This window comes from Panthera uncia, chromosome A2 (assembly GCF_023721935.1).
Source record: "Panthera uncia isolate 11264 chromosome A2, Puncia_PCG_1.0, whole genome shotgun sequence".
Taxonomy (NCBI): Eukaryota; Metazoa; Chordata; class Mammalia; order Carnivora; family Felidae; genus Panthera; species Panthera uncia.
The window spans coordinates 151,222,915-151,230,019 of record NC_064816.1 but is presented as its reverse complement, the minus strand read 5'-3'; the positions used below and the strand labels follow the sequence as shown (position 1 = coordinate 151,230,019).

Below are 7,105 nucleotides of genomic sequence, written 5' to 3'. Positions count from 1 at the left end.
TCTCTGGGGGGTTATTATACACAGACAGGTGAGCTCTCTACTAGGTGACACTGTAACAGAAATCTGAACAGCAAAATCTACAGTACAAAGAATTTGGATAGGGATGAACAGGATCTCTTACCTGAGAGAATCTTTACCAGAAATGTGTGAGAGAAACAGAACATACCAGGGAGTCCAGACGTTCGAGTACAGGTAATGTGTGGCCTAGACGAAAGCATGTGCTGCATAGCCAACAAAAGCCTTGGCCAGCCTACTTTGTGAAGGTTAAAGCTGCCATTGGCCTGCTTTGATGAGACACTGCATTGTCTTCTGATTGGAGAAACCAGGAGGATGTGGGACCCCTGGGCCTGAGAAAAGATGTATTCTGTAGCAAGGGAGGGAGCGGGATGCTCCAAGGGGTATCGCAGAAGCTGCACTGAGGAAAATCTGCTTGCCGCAGACACTGATGCAGAGGAAAGCTAGTTCTATGTTCAAGTTGAACCTTGCTTATGTCAGTTTTGCCTGTGTTAAACAATCAGTTTTGACAAATAAGAACTTGAGATGTAACATTATTCAATAAGTACATCAGGTCCTAAAACATGCTCCGGGGGGCCTGTCCTGAGCTGTGGGCCAGATGGCTGAGTTGGACTTGGGGGGGAATGGTGGCTCAGAGTCTGGAAGCAACATGAGGGAGATGGTAGTCCATCATGGACAAAGGGGAGGGTACCAAGTTATCCAAGCTGAGCGGGGAGGCAAGATCTTGAATAGGAAGGGAAAAGTCTGAGGTGAAATGTCCAGTAGGCTGGAGAGGGGTTGGTGGGAGGAAGGCAAGAGGGGTTTGGAGGAGGGTGTAGTAATGGGGGCTGTGCTGGAGGCCTGTTTGTGAAGGACACTGCACTGAACGGAGTGTTCCTGACTTCAGAGTCACCTCTGAATCAACGTTTTCATCCCTGATTGCAGGACTTCAAATGTTTTAGACTGTGGAACTGCAGGATGCTTTGTCACAGACACCTGTCAGGTAAGAAATATGTTGCCCTTCAGGTGGCAGTGATGGTGAATAAACCATAATAGGCCCATGGGTTGAATTTCTCATTCTTGCTCAGGCATTTATAACACCTGCAGAGTATGAGCCATGTCAATATGGGAGTGCGTAGGGAGAGATCACAATCAGGAAGGTTGTCGTGGAGAAGCAGCCTCCTGGGGGCCCAAGCCCCCTGTCTCTCAATGAGAGATGGAGTATTGAGGGCTGAACCTCTGACTGGTCCTGTGGTAGCGTTAGAGATCACGTTCGATCCTTTCTGCGGGGAAAGGACACCCTCCCTGTCTCCTACTCATCACTGCTAGTCAACAGCTAATCATGGGAACTTACTCTTTAATATATTGCTTAATTTACCATTTACTGAATACTTTTTCCATTTGCAAATGTAAGTAATAGGCTTTGGATTCTGTGTCCAGAAATTGATAGGGCACTGTGTTCATAAATTTTGTAGATTCTGTGTATTTGACATTGTGATTAAACAAATAGGTACTTGAGTCAGAAAACCCTGGATTCAAATCCCAGATGTACATTTATTAACTGCATGACTTGGGATTGAGGTCCTTAAACATCCTGAGCCTCAGTTTTTATCACCTGTGATGCGGAGATAGTCACCATCTCACAGCTTGGTCGCAGCACAGAAACCAGTGCATGGTGGCACTCAGTGAGTGGGGTCTCCCCATTCACCACTCCATGTCCACAATTCTGCATCAAAATGCTTTGACAACTGAAAGTTCTTTCTAATTTTGTGTATATGCTTGCCTTAGAAGATAAGAGAAGGAGTAGGTGTTGTTGGTGGTGTTTAAAAGAGTTTTTCCTGATCATTGATCTGAACTTACCAACTTGAGGCTCTTTGTAGCCTCTATCTCTTCTGTTAGGTGTGAATATTTATGTATTTTGCTGGAGAAATAGTATTGTACAGTATTTGGTCACAGGGTGCTGCCTAGACCCTCTGGGAGTGGATTCTGAAACACACCTGGTCACATTTTCCTTTTTCTGATAAGAAATTGGCAGGTCATGATTGCCTCATTGCTTGTCTGTTAAAGCCCACAATGCACACGCACGAGTAATCATTAAAGAACATGCATTTCCATTTGTCAAACTTTTCTTCTCAGGATTTGGAATGAAAACTCGATAGAGGTACTCATTGATTTGTTTAGCTAAGATGTACTAAGAACATACATTGTGTAAGACATGTTGCCGGGTATTGGGAGGACTATGAAGATGACAAGAGAGCGCTGCCACTGAGAAACAGGTGTTTGAAAGAAGGCCGGCACAAGAATAACTATAATGCAAGGGAGACAGGCTAACTTCCACAGGTGGGAATTCCAGGAAGAGTGAGTTCACATCTGAATGGGGGATGAAACTTCATAAAGGAGGGATATTTGAGACAGTCCCTGAAGGGGACTCATTCTTTAACTAACACAAGAATTTGTCAGGCAATAATGGCAGGACAGGGTATTCCAAGCATAGAGAACAATAAGGAAGAGTTTGTGAAAGCAGGTTGGAGTTAACATTTGGAGAATAGCCAGTGGTCCAGTCTGGTGATAGCGTGAAGTGTGTGGCAAGAAAGAGGTAAGGGTGAGGTTGGAAGGGTAGGTGGGTAGAGCTGTGTAAGGCTAGGATAGCCAGGGGGAGTATGTGCCTGATTTAGCAGACAAGAGAAGGAATAGATGTTGTTGTTGGTTTTAAAAAAGTTTCTTCTGATCACTGAAGTAATATGCATCTAAAGGAAAAGAATTTGGAAAACAAACAAGATAAAGATTGGTATAGATATAGATACACATTGAACTGTCTATAATCCACACCCAAGATCGCCCATTAGTGATTTAAAATACATCCTTCTAGCCTTTTACTGTATGGATACAAGGTAGATGGCTAACTAGTTTGATTAATTGATCTTGAGAGTAATGTATAAATGAAATCACATTGCCTTAGATTGTTACAAAAAGAGCCTGTGGACATAATACCTTAGAAACATAAATATAACAGTAGTATGTGGGTAGGTCAGATACAGAGAAATCTATAAATGAGAAAGTCATGGGGTGCCTGGGTGGCTCACGTCAGTTGTGTCTGACTCTTGATTTTGGCTCTGGTCATGATCTCACAGTTCATGAGAGTGAGTCCTGTGTTGGTCTCCGTGCTGACAGTGCAAAGCCTGCTTGGGATTCTCTCTCTCCCTCTCTGTCCCTCCCCCACCTGTGCGTGTGGTCTCTCTCACAATACATAAATAAACATTAAAAAAAGGGGAAGCCATTAAGAATGCTGTTGCAGTGATTAAGAGGAAACAAGTTCTTGAACTTGGGGGCTACGGGAAAAAGAAAGGGGGAGTGCAGATTAAAAAAATATTTCTAAGGATGGCAGTTCAAGTGGGTTAGAAGAAGGTAGGGAAAACCAGAGATCCCTTCCAGATGACAAGCCTGGATGACTGGGGGATTGCGGAATGATGAACATGATCTGGGCTTTGGGGAAGGGGAGGATTATGTGTGTATTTTTATACATGGTGAGTATATTGTGGTAGTTAGCAGACGATCAGAGATGTGGGTTGAGAATAAGAATGCTGATTTGAGATTCATTTATATTTTCTAGATTGTTATAGTTAAGGAAGAAGAGAGATTTCTGAAGGAGGAAATAGTTGAGAGAAGAACACAAAGAGCACTTGGAGTGGGCAGTCCTTGTAGTCAAGGGTGGAAGTAGTTTCAAAAATGGGTTATTCATAGCCTGAAATGTCACAGAGACCACAAGAAAGATGAGATTGAGCACAAAAGATGAAAAGAAGTCAAATATAAGGTTCCTAGCACAGTTCCAAGCACATGGAAAGAACTTCACTCACAGCAAGTATTATTACAAGGAAATGACCATTAAATATGGTAGTTTTTTTTAAATTGATAAATTATTTTATTTTATTTTTTGTTTTTTGGGTTTCTTTTATATGAAATTTATTGTCAAATTGGTTTCTCTACAACACCCAGTGCTCTTCCCAACAGGTGCCCCCCTCAATGCCCATTACCCACTTTCCCCTCCCTCCCAGCTCTCCATCAACCCTCAGGTTATTCTCAGTTTTTAAGAGTCTCTTATGGTTTGCCTCCTTCCCTCTCTGTAACTTTTTTTTCCCCGTTCCCCTCCCCCTTGGTCTTCTGTTAAGTTTCTCAGGATCCACATAAGAGTGAAAACATATGGTATCTGCCTTTCTCTGTATGACTTATTTCACTTAGCATAACACTCTCCAGTTCCATCCATGTTTCTACAAAAAGCCATATTTCATTCTTTCTCATTGCCAAGTAGTATTCCATTGTATATATAAACCACAACTTCTTTATCCATTCATCAGTTGATGGACATGTAGGCTCTTTCCATAATTTGGCTATTGTTGAAAGTGCTGCTATAAACATTGGGGCACAAGTGCCCCTATGCATCAGTACTCCTGTATCCCTTGGGTAAATTCCTAGCAGTGCTTTTGCTGGGTCATGGGGTAGATCTATTGTTAATTTTTTGAGGAACCTCCACACTGTTTTCCAGAGCAGTTGCACCAGTTTGCATTCCCACCAACAGTGCAAGAGGGTTCCCGTTTCTCCACATCCTCTCTAGCATCTATAGTCTCCTGATTTGTTCATTTTAGCCACTCTGACTGGCGTGATATCTTAGTGTGGTTTTGATTTGTATTTCCCTGGTCAGGAGTGATGTTGAGCATCTTTTCATGTGCCTGTTTGCCATCTGGATGTCTTCTTTAGAGAAGTGTCTATTCATGTCTTCTGCCCATTTCTTCACTGGATTATTTGTTTTTCGGGTGTGGAGTTTGGTGAGTTCTTTATAGATTTTGGATACTGGCCCTTTGTCTGATATGTCATTTGCAAATATCTTTTCCCATTCCATTGGTTGCCTTTTAGTTTTGTTGATTGTTTCCTTTGCAGTGCAGAAGCTTTTTATCTTCACGAGGTCCCAATAGTTCATTTTAGCTTTTAATTCCCTTGCCTTTGGAGATATGTCAAGTGAGAAATTGCTGCGGATGAGGTCAGAGAGGTTTTTTTCCTGCTTTCTCCTCCAGGGTTTTGATGGTTTCCTGTCTCACATTCAGGTCTTTCATCCATTTTGAGTTATTTTTGTGTATGGTGTAAGAAAGTGGTCTAGTTTCATTCTTCTGCATGTTGCTGTTAAATATGGTAGTTAGGGAGTGTTTACAAGACCCACCAAAATTCTTACACAGAGTTGGGGTTTAACAAATGTGTTGAATGGAATGATGACTGATGGAATACAATACAAAAAGAGTGTAGGAGTTTGATAACACCTGTCCAACTCCTGGACAGGTTAATCAGAACTTGTTAGTTCTTGCCCTTTGGGAATATATCTTCTGGACTCTGAGATTAACCATGCATGCTGGTTAGTATGCTTGAGGGGCCAGGCCAGCCATCAGAGAGCATAGTCAAGACAGGCGTTGATTGTGACTTCCCACTAAGATTTCCTGGCTTCTCATAGGTAGTACAGAGAACTGGCATCAAGTGCGATGAGTAACTTCTGTGTGGTTAGGGGATTTTTACTGTTGGGATTGTCACACCTCCATGAGTTCCAGGTCCTACTGTTTGCATTCATCCTTTTGATGTGTGTGCTGACAGTGCTGGAGAACCTGGCCATTATTACCCTCACATGACTTGACTCCTGCCTCCACTCACCCATGTACTTCTTCCTCTGTAACTTCTCCCTTATGGAGATGCTGGTCACCTCCACTGTGGTTCCTAGGATGCTGGCAGACCTGCTGTCCCTCAGAAGACCATTTCCCTGGCTGAGTGCCTGATCCAGTCTCTCTTTTACTTCTCCTTGGGTTCCACCAACTTTCTGATTCTCACAGTCATGGCCTTTGATCACTATATGGCCATCTGCCACCCTCGACACTACCCAACCATCATGAATGGTCCAGTGTGTACGAAGCTGGCGGCAGTCTGCTGGGTGGTTGGCTTTGTCTCCATCATCTCCCTGATCCTGCAGAAAACACGGCTCTGGTTCTGTGGCCCTAATGTCATCGACCACCACTTTTGTGACTCTGCCCCACTTCTCAAGCTTTCCTGCTCTGACGCCTGCCACGTTGAGTGCATGGATTTCTTCCTGTCCTTGCTCTTCATGCTGGCCACCATGCTGCTGATCATAGTGTCCTACATCCTCATTGTGGCTGCAGTGCTACACATCCCCTCTTTCTCTGGGCACCAGAAAGCCTTCTCCACCTGTGCCTCCCACCTCACTGTGGTGGTTCTAGGCTATGGTAGTGCCATCTTCATCTATGTGAGGCCAGGCAAGGGCCACTCCACACACTTCAACAAAGTGGTGGCTCTGATGACTGCAGTGGTGACCCCTTTCCTGAATCCCCTCATCTTCACCTTCCGGAATGAGAAGGTCAAGGAGGTCATTGGAGATATGACCAAAAGTCTCCTCCTCAGAGACCCAGCAGCCTGTGGATGAGAAGGCCAGAGAACACCTGTCAAATCACAGGAGTAAGGATCCTCCACTGCAGGTGGGCACCTGGGCACCCATGCTGGAGCTCCTCAGTCTCCTTCTTCATCTCTCCTGCTCCCTTTATCCCCCACTCACTCACTACAGAGAACTAATGAGCTTACATCATCTGAATGATTCCAAGGCAAGTATATGTGAGCCTGAGATAAACAAGGAGGAGATGATTTTGAGGGAGCTGTGGAGTGAAAACAGTATGATAATGTCAACTAAAAGAGAGTATCCAAATAAAACCCTCAGTCCTGGGTCTGGTACATAGTAAAAACTCTGTAGATGTGGCTATTATTATAAAAATGTGCTATTAAAATCTCTCCTTCCCAGTCTGGCTGTATGGTTTTGTTTACATTCCTTTACATTTCTTTGTCTGCAAATTCTTTGGGGGTGTATTTCTTTCTCATGAACTGGCTTCAGAGTGTAGGATAGGGTTCTGAAAATGGGAGTTTCTCTGAGAAGAGCAGAGTGGCCTGGCATCCCCCAAAGAGAAGAAACTCCATGCCTCTCGTTAGGACAGTTTCTTTGGGGATTATTCCTGAAGCAGAAGCACTACTTATACCCAGGAGGCCCACTTCTGTCCAGCCCCTCAAAATCCCTTGT

General features: G+C 43.8%; 1 pseudogene; it reads left to right on the top strand.

Moving 5' to 3' along the window:
- The first annotated feature begins 5,487 nt into the window (after positions 1–5,487).
- LOC125930237 (olfactory receptor 6V1-like) lies at positions 5,488–6,771 on the top strand (annotated as a pseudogene).
- The last annotated feature ends 334 nt before the right edge of the window (positions 6,772–7,105 follow it).